This window comes from Schistocerca nitens, chromosome 2 (genome assembly GCF_023898315.1).
Source record: "Schistocerca nitens isolate TAMUIC-IGC-003100 chromosome 2, iqSchNite1.1, whole genome shotgun sequence".
In the NCBI taxonomy this organism is placed as follows: Eukaryota; Metazoa; Arthropoda; class Insecta; order Orthoptera; family Acrididae; genus Schistocerca; species Schistocerca nitens.
In genome coordinates this window covers 353,925,235-353,940,668 of record NC_064615.1, presented here as the reverse complement: position 1 = coordinate 353,940,668, position 15,434 = coordinate 353,925,235, and the positions used below count along the sequence as shown (strand labels likewise).

General features: G+C 41.8%; 1 long non-coding RNA gene across 1 annotated transcript in view; it reads right to left on the bottom strand.

The window, feature by feature from the left end:
* Positions 1-3,659: 3,659 nt before the first annotated feature.
* The window catches only part of LOC126236173 (uncharacterized), a 40,200-nt gene continuing 28,425 nt past the window's right edge, over positions 3,660-15,434 (bottom strand). Inside the window, exon 2 of the long non-coding RNA XR_007544878.1 lies at positions 3,660-4,259. This is a non-coding gene — a long non-coding RNA (uncharacterized LOC126236173). The remainder of the gene's footprint in view (positions 4,260-15,434) is intronic.

Here is a 15,434-nt window from a genome sequence, read left to right as displayed (position 1 = left end):
CCATCTTAGCTACCGAAGCATGACTCACGCCCAGTCTCACAGCTTTACTTCTGCCAGTATCTCATCTCCTACCTTCCAAACTTTACAGAAGCTCTCCTGCGAGCCTTGCACAACTAGCACTCCTGAAAGAAAGGATACTGCGGAGACATGGCTTAGCCACAGCCAGGGGGATGTTTCCAGAATGAGATTTTCACTCTGCAGCGGAGTGTGCGCTGATATGAAACTTCCTGGCAGATTAAAACTGTGTGCCCGACCGAGACTCGAACTTGGGACCTTTGCCTTTCGCGGGCAAGTGCTCTACCATCTGAGCTACCGAGTTCGCAGGAGAGCTTCTGCAAAGTTTGGAAGGTAGGAGACGAGATACTGGCAGAAGTAAAGCTGTGAAGACCGGGCGTGAATCGTGCTTCGGTAGCTCAGATGGTAGAGCACTTGCCCGCGAAAGGCAAAGGTCACGAGTTCGAGCCTCGGTCGGTGCACACAGTTTTAATCTGCCAGGAAGTTTCATATCAGCGCACACTCCGCTGCAGAGTGAAAATCTCATTCTGGAAACATTTAAGATTGTTTGTCGAGTGTGAGCGAAATGCTCAACACGTGAGCAGTCACGAAACTTTTAAAGTCACAAGTTCTCACGGGTTAAACTTGGGATTGTGAATGCCACAGAATCTGTACCACTACCCCATGACTTGGAGGAATCTCTGAAACTCTCAATGCATCGAAATTAATAGTAACACATATCACGGTTCTGGAGATGTGGGCATGTTGACTCACTTTTCATCTCTCTTAAATAACAAAGACACTAAAATTTTGTATCCTCACAAGGGTCCCCCTAAAGTTGGGCTGAAAATGGCTATAACTTAACATTCAACAATTTTTTCCATTCTCTATTGCATTATTTATTTTCACGTTTGATATAACTTGCTCCTATGTTGATTCAACCAGATGTTTAACCTTTTTACTTATTTTTACAGATACTTACAGCAATGATCATTTCAATCAAGAAGAGCTTCCACAGTGGCAATATACAAGGGCCACTCATTAAACAATGCCCCAAATTTATTACAGCCAATATTACGTATTGGAAACATCACTTTAGGTGCTCAAGTTTGATGTTTGTTCTGCACATAAGCGAAGTTTCAAACGATTCCAACACAAGACAGAGGCATGAAGAAGAGTTAAAATGGTGTCTAGGCAAGACACTCTTAACAGGCAATGTGCTTTAAATAAATTCTGGGTTGCAGAAAAAGAACCTATGATGAATACACATGAATATTCATGTGCTGTATATAGTAATGATGACAGATGTGCTGTTGGGCGACGGGTAAAGACAGTCAGAGTATCAGAATGTACCGAAACTGAGCTCCATTATTGGCCATGTTCTGGATGTCTTGTCAAAACAATTGCTCCTGACACACTGAATTACGTGGATGCCATTACTCATGCAGTCTGGTACATCGGAACTCGACAGTTGGCTTTACAACAATAGGTGAGCATTGGAAAAGAGAGAGAGAGAGAGAGAGAGAGAGAGAGAGAGAGAGAGAGAGAGAGTGTGTGTGTGTGTGTGTGTGTGTGTGTGTGTGTGTATGTGCGCGCGCGCGCATGCCCTCAAGTGTCTGTGTGTGCAATAATTTGGAGTCTTGGATACTCAAAGGTGTGCTCAAGATGGGTTCCATGAACGTTCACAATAGACCACAAATTTCAAAGAAATGACCCTCCATCTGAACTGTTGGAGCAGCTTGAGGCCAATGGAGAGACCGTTCTGTTGCAGATTGTTACTGGTGGCAAAACCTGGTTGCATCACTTTGAACTGGAAACAAATAAGCAGTAACAAAAGTGGCATCACCCACAATCACCACAAAAGGAAGAAATTGAGGCAGCTCCCTTTGCTGGAACAGTCATGATGACAGTGATTTGGGACAGAGATGGTGTTGCTCTTATAGATGTGTTGCTGAAATGGTCAACCATTAATTCAGAGGCATGTGTGAAGACTATGAACAAAGTCGAGAACTTCTGACATGTTAGGTCTGACAAGAATCCAAAAGAAAACTCATTCCAATATGGCAGTCGAGCCCAAGTACAAGTCTCAGTACCCGGAGCAAACATCGCCAAATTGGGTTGGACATCACTGTCTCATTCACCTTTTAGTTCAGCCTTGGCACCATCTGCTGGGGCCACATACATAAGAATTATCTACACAAAGAGATGAGAGCATAAATCATGCAGTGAAAAAATGGCTACAAGCACATGACAAGAGCTTTTACCAACAGGAAATGCAAGATATCATGTATCATTTAAGTGTAGAACATCTGCTGTAGGCTGATGTTTAAAATTTTGAAATTCGTGCTAACAAATGCTAAAACATCCCACAAGAGATACAAAAGCAAATAAGAATGTTTTAACCTGTACTTTTATAGAATATAAAATCTGCTGTGCTTTGAGCATATATGTTTCACATCCAAGCATAATTATTGTGAGACAATACATTACATTGTAGACGCTTATACAGTAACAGCCTGTTATTGGATTAAGTATACATTACAGTATCTGAGATATTTTCATAACCAATAGTGAAGTTACTACACCAAAAGTCATTTCTGAATGATAAACAAAAGTTATTGCATCATGGAAGTGATAAGGACATCAACTGTAACATATTGCAGCTGCACTTACAGCAAGAATACGTCTGTCAATGAAAGAAAATGAAGCCTGGTCCTTCTCGTTAAGCAATGCTGAGAAGAAAAGTTCATTATTTAAAATTTTTGGTGACACGGTCAAGAACGAAGAGAGACAACACTGTCGCAACAGAAATACATCGGCAGAATTTTCTTCATGTACGAAAGTAAAATCACTGCACAAGAGCTTGGTAAGAAAATACAAGAAACTTTATGTACCTTTAATGAAATATGCAGGTTCCAAACTTGATTCAGGAATCAACTGCAATGATTTTTATCACATACATCTAACTTTCCGAGGTCAGCCACGCTGTTTTATCATTATCTACACTGAATAATTACAGTACAAATGTCAGAGTACAATGGAGACTGTGTAAAAAAAAACAGTAATTGTAAAAAATATGTTGACTGAGACTGTCACCAAAAATTCTAACTGTTTTTAATAAATATGCTCTGAGAAAAATTTCGGGACACAGTTATAAGGACAGCCTGAAATACAGGTGTAAAATATATAAGATTGAAAATGTGATGCATTATCTAATGTGTCTCAGTCAACTACTGTTTACCTATGAGCTCATTAATTCAAATGCTCCTGCTTCACCACAACAGACCTGACAGGATTCAAAAGGATAAGATGGTATTCTCTGAAAGTGTGAAGTGGGAAGTCTTGAGGAGAATACAAATAATGGAAGGAGTAAAGAAACCCAATGACCATATACAAGTGTGTGAGCTGCATTTTCTTGAATGTATGTGCCTATGTTGTCAATTTCAAAAGAAGGCCTTCTGGCTTACGTTTAGCAGTATTTTCTTTTTGTGCATCTGCGACTCAACATATCTGCTATGTGGTGACTAGCAATTTTCACAATATTGTCATTATTACTCCTAGATTTTCCACTGTTTCACAAAAACGTGCTATACACAGAGTGGTTGCCTTTACTCCTTCCTTTGAAAGTATGAAATGGGTCTATATACTGAAGAAATTACACTAACTCCTATAACAACATTTTATTTAGTTAATAATGCAACAGCCAATTCTGCAGAACAGACACAAAACTATCACACTGTCTGACAAACAAGAAACTGTCAGTATACATTATTTCATCTGTACAGGCCTTAGATCATTAATGAATTATTTACACTACAATTATATGCAATCTGCTTGTGAGATGCAGTAACTGCATGCATTTTTCCAATCCCATCTTAAATGAAACATCACTTTCTTTACAACTAACTTTTATGCATTGACTAGAAATTACAGACAAAAGGTAACTAAGGAAACAATTTTGTGTAGGGACTCATTTGGTATTAAGTAGGTACTGTTCCATATAATAGTTTCATTGGACAACACATTTTCCAAATTGTTGTCTCAACAAATCTTTAACAGTCCAGCACAATGAGCTATTAATGTTTTTCTCATATCATAGTTGAAAGAACAGCACTAAAACTTTATGTTAATCAATGATGAATAATTTATGGAGAAGAAACATGATTTTACAGTTACACTTTTAGATATTGAATCCCATTTTCCTCATGCACTCCTTATGAGCTTCTATATAGCTCTGACAGTTCTCCTCACCACGTTCCATAATGCTGCAAAACAGAGATAAAGAAAATGTTATCTACTAAGATGTTTGATGGAAGTATTGGAAGAAACAATAACAACATGGTATCACTCTAATGACAATGGCATAAGGGATTAAACAATAGCTCAGAGTGGGCAAGGATGGGGAAAGGAATTGGTTGTGACATTTCCATGCTCATTCTGGACTCTCCTCATGTAATCTAAGAAAACAAAAGATGGGTGGATGGGGATTTGAGATCTACACCTGTGGATAAGTGTTTCTTACAGACAGTGGTTATACACAAATATAAGAGCATGGCTGAATAAAAAGATAGGAGATAGGAAATACGAAATGCCTCAAAATTTTGGTTCCATAGAGAGAAAAACTAGAAGGTAAAAATGGACTAAAACTGTTACAAATTTCCTAATAATACGTGCTGGTAAGTAATAGCAGGTCAAGGTTGAAGAGCTCAGCTAAAGGCTGCAGACGGAAACAGGGAGTAAGAAAATGCAAACAAAGTTGAATGATGGTGGAAGTGGGATGGCACACAAAATAACAAAGTTATAAAGACTATGGGATAAAATGGAGAAAGCAAGAAAAATCTTTTGATTAGAGACCAATGATGGCAGTAAGCTGTTCTGGTACCAATGGAATTGTTTTTCCTCTGTTTCCTAAGTTTGGCTCTCAAAAGTGAAATACTGGAGACATGGGATACTCACAACAGAAATCCTTGTAGATCAAAGATATAATACAGTGGCCAAACATTTTGTTTATTGTATTGTCAGATATTGAAAGATGCTCTCTGCAATATATTCTTCGTGGGCTACTGCAACCAATCCAGTGCTAATCTAAGATGACAGGCTCATACTGCAATGATTACTCTCCAATGAGAAGACTACTACAGTTTTCGAGATAGGATGGAGGACTACCACACAACTAAAAAAAATGTTTCGTTAGTCTGTCACCCCATGGTTCAGGAGTGGAGAGCATGGGGAAAGGGGGGGGGGGGGGGGCGAGGGGGTAGACTATTTTACATGAAGACAGGATGAAACTTTTTAAGATACAATTCTGCTGCAACAGTGTGGCTGTATGCTGTGTGTTGATGGCAAAAATATATTCCCATTTAATACTTTGATTAATGAAAAGAGGCTTTTGAAAAACATGGACTGAATGAACATTTAGTGGGAATTGAAGGAAGACTGCTGAACAACGCTGACAGGAAGAGATCATTGAGACGAGTCCAGTGAACATTATCATGAAGGAAAGGCTTCAGGGATGTGAAGTAGTCAAGTGTGCATTAATACAGGAAAGTAACTGTCAAGAAACTATAAACAAATCATAAAGAGTACAAATAGTACAATTTGACTACATCTAAGAGCATAAATAGAATTTTGATAACAAAACTTACATACATAATCAACACATATTGGCTTGCAAGGGCACTCATATACTGCTATGAAGCATTAAGAACTGACAAAGCTTTTGTAAATATACCTACATACAGGAAACATATAGATTACTAGTTTTGTCATGTACATCATATTTCACTGTATCAAACACTGGAAACTCCATGTTGGAATACCACCAATATAAGGAAAAGGATAGATTGCTATTCATCATAAAGCTGACATGCAGAGTTGCAGACAGGCACAGCAAAAAGACTGTTACACATTTCTCAGAAAAGAAAACAGAACACATTCACATAAGCACATACACCTCACAAACATATGACCACGAATGCAACTGTCATCTTAAACAAATCAGCAATAAGGAGGAGGGAGTGAGACTGCAGTCTCTCTCGCGCATGTGTGTGTGTGTGTGTGTGTGTGTGTGTGTGTGTGTGTGTGTGTGTGCGCGCGAGCGCGCGTCGTTTATTTTTGACCAAGGCCTTGTGGGCCGAAAGCATATTTGGGACAGTCTTTTTGTTGTGCCTATCTGCAACTCAGCATCTCTGCTATATGATGAGTAGCAACTTATTGATACACTGGGCATTTGCAATTTGCGAAGAATAAAACTATAGAAAGAGCATTCAGTGTGAGTCACTATTATATCTCGGATTTTGATAAAGCTTTGGAATTCATACCTACAAAATCTTGAGGAACAGTTTTATAGATACAAAGCACTGATTCAAACCACTGTTGCCATCATCATCAACCATACGATATCCACTAATGAGTTAATGACGTTTCCAAGCATTATAGTCTTCAACAATATTCATCCATGGTTGTTACTTCTCGTTTTCCAATTACATTTTGGATCAGGTAGTGTATTTGCACACTAGGGGTAACTGGGAACAGCAGGTATACAATTTTAGAGAAGGAAAGTTACTACTCACCATATAGCGGAGATGCTGAGTCACGACAAGCACAACAAAAAGATTCACACAATTATAGCTTTTGGCCATTAAGGCCTTTGTCAGCAGTAGACGCACACACACACACACACACACACACGTCTGCAGTTTCAGAGAACTGAAATCCCACTGCGAGCAACAGCACCAGTGCATGATGGGAGTGGCGACTGGGTGGGGATAAGGAGGATGCTGGGGCGGGGAGGGGGAGGGATAGTCTGGTGGGAGTGGCAGACAGTGAAGTGTTGCAGTTTAGACAGAGGGCAGGAGAGAAGGTGCGGAGGGGGGAAGAGGTAAGTAGCGGAAAGGAGAGAAATAAAAGGAAATTATAAGACTGGGTGTGGCAGTGAAATGACGGCTGTGTAGTGCTGGAGTGGGAACAGGGAGGGGGCTGGATGGCTGAGGACAGTGACTAACGAAGGTTGAGGCCAGGAGGGTTACGAGAATGTAGGTTGTACTGTAGGGAAAGTTCCCACCTGTACAATTCAGAAAAGTTGGTGTTAGTGGGAAGGATCCATATGGCACAGGCTGTGAAGCAGTCATTGAGATGAGGGATATCATGTTTGGCAGCATGTTCAGCAACAGGGTGGTGCACTTGGTTTTTGGCCACAGTTTGTCTGTGGCCGTTCATGTGGACAGACAGCTTGTTGGTTGTCATGCCTACATAGGTTGCAGCTTAGCTTGTAAATCACATGACTGGTTTCACAAGTAGCCTTGCCTTTGATGGGATAGGTGATGTTAGTGACCGGACTGGAGTAGGTAGTGGTAGGAGCATGTATGGGACAGGTCTTGCATCTAGGTCTATTCCAGGGGTATGAGCGAAGAGAGCGATGAGGTAAGGGATTGGGAGCACGAGTTGTGTAAGGATGGACGAGTGTATTGTGTAGGTTCGGTGGAGGGGTGGGAAGAATAGTGGGCAGGACATTTCTCATTGCAGGCATGATGAGAGATAATCGAAACCCTGACGGAGAATGTAATTCAGTTGCTCCAGTCCTGGATGGTACTGTGTTACGAGGGGAATGCTCCTCTGTGGCCGGACTGTGGGAGGTGGTGGCAGACTGGAAAGATAAGGCACGGGAGATTTGTTTTTGTACAAGGACGGGAGGATAATTACAGTCAGTGAAGGCTTCAGTGAGATCCTCGGTATATTTTGAGAGGAACTGCTCGTCACTGTAGATGCAACGACCACGGGTGGCTAGGCTGTACGGAAGGGACTTCTTGGTATGGAATGGGTGCAACTGTCGAAGTGGAGGTATTGCTGGTGGTTAGTAGGTTTGATATGAACGGAGGTACTGTTGTTGTTGTTGTTGTGGTCTTCAGCCCTGAGACTGGTTTGATGCAGCTCTCCAGGCTACTCTATCCTGTGCAAGCTTCTTTATCTCCCAGTACCTACTGCAACCTACATCCTTCTGAATCTGTTTAGTGTATTCATCTCTTGGTCTCCCTCTACGATTTTTACCCTCTACACTGCCCTCCAATGCTAAATTGGTGATCCCTTGATGCCTCAGAACATGTCCTACCAACCGATCCCTTCTTCTAGTCAAGTTGTGCCACATACTCCTCTTCTCCCCAATTCCATTCAATACCTCCTCATTAGTTATGTGATCCACCCATCATGCCCTCGGGAAAAATTACGGCTGTAGTTGCCCCTTGCTTTCAGCCGTTAGCCATCAGTTTTTAGATGGTGGACTGATCTCGACCTTATAATCCTACCTGCTGACAAAGGCTACACCACCGTTGTTTTGAACCGCAAGGATTATGTGGCAGAAGGACTCCATCAGCTGTCAGATACTTCCACCTACAAACCATGCCACAGTGAGCCCATTCCAGTAATCCAGCAGGATCTCCAGTCACTACTCAAATCCTTAGGCCCATCCCAGAACCTCTCCCCAGAGTCCGTCTCTCTACTTACCCCTAAAACTCCCCATACTCCCATCTTCTACATGCTTCCTAAAGTCCATAAACCCAACCATCCAGGACACCCCCTTGTGGCTGGTTACTGTGCCCCCACCGAGAGAATCTCTGCTCTCATAGACCAAAACCTTCAACCTATTACCCAGAACCTATCCTCCTATATAAAAGATGCCAACCATTTCCTCGACCGACTCTCCACAGTTCCTGTCCCTTTACCACACAGTGCCCTGCTTGTCACTATTGATGCCACCTCACTGTACACTAACATTCCTAATGCCCATGGCCTTACTGCTATCGAACGCTACCTTTCCAGATGTCCTATGGATTCCAAACCAACAACCTCCTTCCTAGTCGCCATGACCAACTATATCCTCACCCTTCTCCTTTGAAGGCATTACCTACAAACAAATCCGCAGTACAGCTATGGGCACCCACATGGAACCATTCTATGCTAACCCATTCATGGGCCATCTAGAGGAATCTTCCTAAAAACCCAGAATCCTAAACCCCTCACCTTGTTCAGATTCACTGATGTCATCTTTGCTATCTGGATTGAAGGTGAGGACACCTTATTCACATTCCTCCAGAACCTCAACAACTTCTCCCCCATTTGCTTCACCTGGTCCTACTCAACCCAACAAGCCACCTTCCTAGATGTTGACCTTCACCTCAGAGATGGCTACATCAGTACCTCTGTCCATATCAAACCTACTAACCACTAGCAATACCTCCACTTTGACAGCTGCCACCCATTCCATACCAAGAAGTCCCTTCCGTACAGCCTAGCCACAGTGGTCGTCGCATTTGCATTGACGAGCAGTCCCTCTCAAAATATACCAAGTGTCTACTGAAGCCTTCACTGATCGTAATTATCCTCCCATCCTTGTACAAAAACAAATATCCTGTGCCTTACCTTTCAAGTCTCCCACCACTTCCCAAAGTCCCACAGTTTGGCCACAGAGGAGCATTCTCCTCATAGCTCAGAACCACCCGGGACTGGAGCAACTGAATTACATTCTCCGTCAGGGTTTCGATTACCTCTCATCATGCCCTGAAATGAGAAATGTCCTGCCCACTATCCTTCCCACCCCTCCTACTGTGGTATTCCGCCGTCCACCGAATCTAGACAATATACTCGTCCATCTTTACACAACCCCTGCTCCCAATCCCTTACCTCATGGCTCATACCCCTGGAACAGATGTAGATGCAAGACCTGTCCCATACATCCTCCTACCACCTCCTACTCCAGTCCGGTCACTAACATCACCTATCCCATCAAAGGCAAGGCTACTTGTGAAACCAGTCATGTGATTTACAAGCTAAGCTGCAACCTATGTAGGCATGACAACCAACAAGCTGTCTGTCCACATGAACGGCCACAGACAAACTGTGGCCATAAACCAAGTGCACCACCCTGTTGCTGAACATGCTGCCAAACATGATATCCCTCATCTCAATGACTGCTTCTCAGCCAGTGCCATATGGATACTTCCTATCAATACCAGCTTTTCTGAATTGTGCAGGTGGGAACTTTCACTGCAATACATCCTACGTTCCCATAACCATCCTGACCTCAACCTTCGTTAGTCACTGTCCTCACCCACTCAGCCCCCTCCCTGTTCCCAATCCAGCACTACACAGCCGTCATTTCACTGCCACACCCAGTCTTTTAATTTCCTTTTATTTCTCTTCTTTCCGCTACTTACTCCCTCCGCACCTTCTCTCCTGCCCTCTGTCTAAACTGCAACACTTCACTGTCTGCCACTCCCACCAGGTCCTACCTGGTCCTACTCAACCCAACAAGCCACCTTCCTAGATGTTGACCTTCACCTCAGAGATGGCTACATCAGTACCTCTGTCCATATCAAACCTACTAACCACTAGCAATACCTCCCCGCCCCAGCCTCCTCCTTACACCCCACCCAGTCGTCACTCCCACAATGCACTGGTGCTGCTGCTCACAGTGTGGTTTCAGTTATCTGAGATTGCAGACATGTGTGCAAGTTGCATATGCGTGTGTGTGTGTGTGTCTACTGCTGACAAAGGCCTTAATTGCCGATAGCTATAATTGTGTGAATCTTTTCATTGTGCCTATCGCGACTCAGCATATCCGCAACTTTCCTTCTCTGGTATTGTTACATTCCATCCTGGATTTTCCATTGTTTGAGGTATACAATTTTGTTGGAAATAAATTGGTGTAATTGTTGGTAGCATTGTATTCAACCATTTTCCTAAATTTTGATATCACTTTCCTTCTCTTTTTCTTTTTTAAATCTTGTTCACAGTTGAGCTTTTTATGTTGGTCTTCTTGTAGTTTGTTAGTTCCCAATTCCTAACAAATGAAAATCATGTGTTTTCCCTTGTTTTATGGGTAATTCAAACACATACATTATTATTGTTTTTTTTATCAATCCCAAACCAGAGTACAACAATAAAATTATATACTTTCAAGCTAAATGAGAACCACTGCATGTTTACATTTCCCCCCTAAAATATTACAAAGTGGGTAATTGACTGCAGAAAATGAGTGACGACTACAAAACAATATATTATTCCAAATCAGGTTTTGGAAAAAGTCACATACCTACATTAAAAACTGTGTCGACTACAGTTACACTGAAAACGATGAGTGAGGGGCTGTGCATGACATAAATAAAGTGAAAATATTTAGGGAAGAAGACATAGCTTATGGGCATTTCTTCAAATCTTAAATATCAAAGTTCTACATCACCTGCTTTCAAAGTCTGACACAATGTTGCATGCAAATGCAAATACAGGCGTGTTTTTATATACCTACTGGAGCCCCAGTGACATATGGTGTATAAATATATACTGGTGGTCAGAAACAGACTGAAAAGCTTGAAAGGGTATTGCAGGGTAGGTTGTGCTGAGAACTTATTGTTAAGAAAAAAATTCCATACATTACACCACTTCTGAGTTAATTAGCATTTAAGTAAGCCAATCAGTTCATCGCATGCGCAAATTCAAGCAGCTCGCCAGAGACTGTGCCGCTAAACATGTTTTTAGTTTTGTTCCCTAAAATTGAACAAGAGAGTGATACAAAAACTGGAAATGGAACGATAATTAGGAATAACCTCAGCCAAAGGCCAAGCGGTCTCATGCACTATGTTTATGCTATGAGAACAGTTAACACTAATTGTATCTGGCAGGCCGCTTGAATTAGCACATCCAACAGCCTGATTAGCTAATTTCAATGCTAACTGACTCAGAAACGGTGCAAAGTACATAATTTTTTCTTAATGATTATTTCTTAGCACAACCTATACCGCAAGACCCTTTCAAGCTTTTCAGACTTTCTGACCACCCTTTACGCAGGGTGTTACAAAAAGGTATGGCCAAACTTTCAGGAAACATTCCTCACACACAAAGAAAGAAAATATGTTATGTGGACACGTGTCCGGAAATGCTTACTTTCCATGTTAGAGCTCATTTTATTACTTCTCTTCAAATCACATTAATCATGGAATGGAAACACAGCAACAGAATGTACCAGCGTGACTTCAAACACTTTGTTACAGGAAATGTTCAAAATGTCCTATGTTAGCGAGGATACATGCATCCACCCTCCGTCGCACGGAATCCCTGATGCACTGATGCAGCCCTGGAGAATGGCGTATTGTATCACAGCCGTCCACAATACGAGCACGAAGAGACTCTACATTTGGTACCGGGGTTGCGTAGACAAGAGCTTTCAAATGCCCCCAAGAGGGTTGAGGTCAGGAGAGCGTGGAGGCCATGGAATTGGTCCGCCTCTACCAATCCATCGGTCACCGAATCTGTTGTTAAGAAGCATACGAACACTTCGACTGAAATGTGCAGGAGCTCCATCGTGCATGAACCACATGTTGTGCCATACTTGTAAAGGCACGTGTTCTAGCAGCACAGGTACAGTATCCCGTATGAAATCATGATAACGTGCTCCATTGAGCGTAGGTGGAAGAACATGGGGCTCAATCAAGACATCACCAACAATGCCTGCCCAAATGCTCACAGAAAATCTGTGTTGATGACGTGATTGCACAATTGCGTGCGGATTCTCATCAGCCCACACATGTTGACTGTGAAAATTTACAATTTGATCACGTTGGAATGAAGCCTCATCCGTAAAGAGTACATCTGCAGTGAAATGAGGATTGACACATTGTTGGATGAACCATTCGCAGAAGTGTACCCGTGGAGGCCAATTAGCTGCTGATAGTGCCTGCACACGCTGTACATGGTACGGAAACAACTGGTTCTCCTGTAGCACTCTCCATACAGTGACATGGTCAACGTTACCTTGTACAGCAGCAACTTCTCTGACGCTGACATTAGGTTATCGTCAAGTGCACGAAGAATTGCCTCGTCCATTGCAGGTGTCCTCGTCGTTCTAGGTCTTCCCCAATTGCGAGTCATAGGCTGGAATGTTCCGTGCTCCCTAAGACGCCAATCAATTGCTTCGAACGTCTTCCTGTCGGGACACCTTCGTTCTGGAAATCTGTCTCGATACAAATGTACCGTGCCACAGCTATTGCCCCGTGCTAATCCATACATCAAATGGGCATCTGTCAACTCCGCATTTGTAAACATTGCACTGACTGCAAAACCACGTTCGTGATGAACACTAACTTGTTGATGCTACGTACTGATGTGCTTGATGCTAGTACTTTAGAGCAATGAGTCACATGTCAACACAAGCACCGAAGTCAACATTACCTTCCTTCAATTGGGCCAACTGGCGGTGAATCGAGGAAGTACAGTACATACTGACGAAACTAAAATGAGCTCTAACATGGAAATTAAGTGTTTCCGGACACATGTCCACATAACATCTTTTCTTTATTTGTGTGTGAGGAATGTTTCCTGAAAGTTTGGCCATACCTTTTTGTAACACCCTGTATAATATACACTGGCGATAGGATGTTAGCAAAAAATTTCATGTTTGTTCATTTTAAATCTTAAATCTCCAAAAGTTCTTCACTAATTACTTTGAAATTTTGATACAATGTTGCATGTGAATATGTGCATTTTTACATGCCAATTTTTAATACATACAGTATATAAATAAATACGTAACATATAAAGGGGAAATGTTGTGAACAAAAATCTCTAAAAATTCTTGATCGATTTGAGTACTTGACCAATTTACTTTAAATTTGAAACAATACTCTAGCAAACATGCAGATAAAAGTAACACTTCATAACTATTTTTTTAAATAACAACTTACAGGTTTTCTGTTAAAACTGACACTCAGCTGTACAAATGTGAAATTTTGACGTAGCTGGTTTTAACTATGACAGTGGGGTATTTAAGCCATTAGACAAATTTTTCTCTCATACATATTCTCTCTCATTATACTCCTGTGACAATTTCATAGAAAACAGGAAGTTCTACTTCAGTTTCATCAGCTTATGGTTAAAATGCCACTACAGAATCTAAATTTGTAATAACAATAAACAAGGCTCAAGGTCAGAGTGAGAGAGGAGATGGACAGAGGGATGGGATGAAATGGACACAGAGAGCAGAAAGAAGGAGATGGAGGTTGTGATTGTGGAAAGGGGGGGGAGGGGGATGGAGAGAGTGAGGGGGAGGGGGAAGATGGACACAGAGAGGAGGAGAGGAACAAATAGTGAGGGAAAGAGGAGGAGATGGACAAAGAGAGGGGGCAAGAAGAAGGAGATTGACAGAGATGGGGGGGTGGGGGGGTGGGGCGAGAAGAAGAATAGAATGTATATCCAATTCTCATATGTACTAGAAATGTGTACGTGGCAACATGTGGCTGAGTACAACTAGTTAAAGAATGAAAAGAAGAAATTAAATCTGATACTCTATATACTGGTCAAATATTTTAAAGCTCATGTAGAAGTGGGATATCCAGGTGATGAAGAAAAAGTCATTGCTACAATGTGTTAAAAGGAAATTACTAATAACTTAATTCAAAGATGCTCACCTGGTGAGGACCGTATCATGCTTTTATGAAATGCAACCTCTGCATTTCTTTGAAGAATCCTGAGCAGTTTCAAGAGTCCTGAAAGAATGCTAGAGAACAATGTGTAATTCATCCCTTCTACAACGAACTGAATAATGTGAATGAAATGTGTGGATAAAAAACACATGCTCTGTCCACAACTGTGACAAGTATGGGGTTGACAGTGACTCAACTAGAGTAAGAACTCTTTGTAAAAGTGAAAGCCACTGAATAGGGTGCCAGGTGCATCAGGTAGGGAACCAGGAACTGGTTTAGCCTGTGTTGCTGCAGATGGTACTTACTTCACACCTCTGATCATATACAAAAGTACTGCAGCTCAAAGTCAATGGGCATCAAGTAATGTCTACCCAGGGACACTTTATGCTGCTTGAACAAGATGGAGTGGAGGAGCCCCAGTTTCATCTGTGGCCCATCACAGCATTCATCCCTCTATACAAAAGAGTCCAACAAATTACCAGTTACCCAGTGAAAGTCCCATACTGGTATGTGATGGGCATGCAACAATGTCAGCCTATTTGCTGAAGCCTTTGCTCAGCTTTGGTCAAGTGCACTAACATTTGAAAAAATTAAGCAGATTCCTGATCAACGGAATTACTCCTGCTGACTCTAAACATTTTTCAGAAGATTTATTTGACACTATGGACTTGCAACAATGCAGACATTTTCTTCGTAACATACTAAGTGCTTCTTCCCCCAGAATATCATCTACTGATCCACAGGGCAGACTCTACACCTAACCCCTTCTGCCTCCTTCAGCTGTTCATAATATAGGCCTAACCTATGCAATATTTCTGTCCATAGCATAAGCATATGTCTTGGATTTAAGAACAAAATTGTGTGCTTGTGTTTCATCTCAAAAGCAGCCTTTAGAAGACAAATCTATTTTCTCTCCTAGAAGTCTTAGAGGTTTATTTTGCAAAGCTGTGCAAAGTGGCACAAAATTAACTT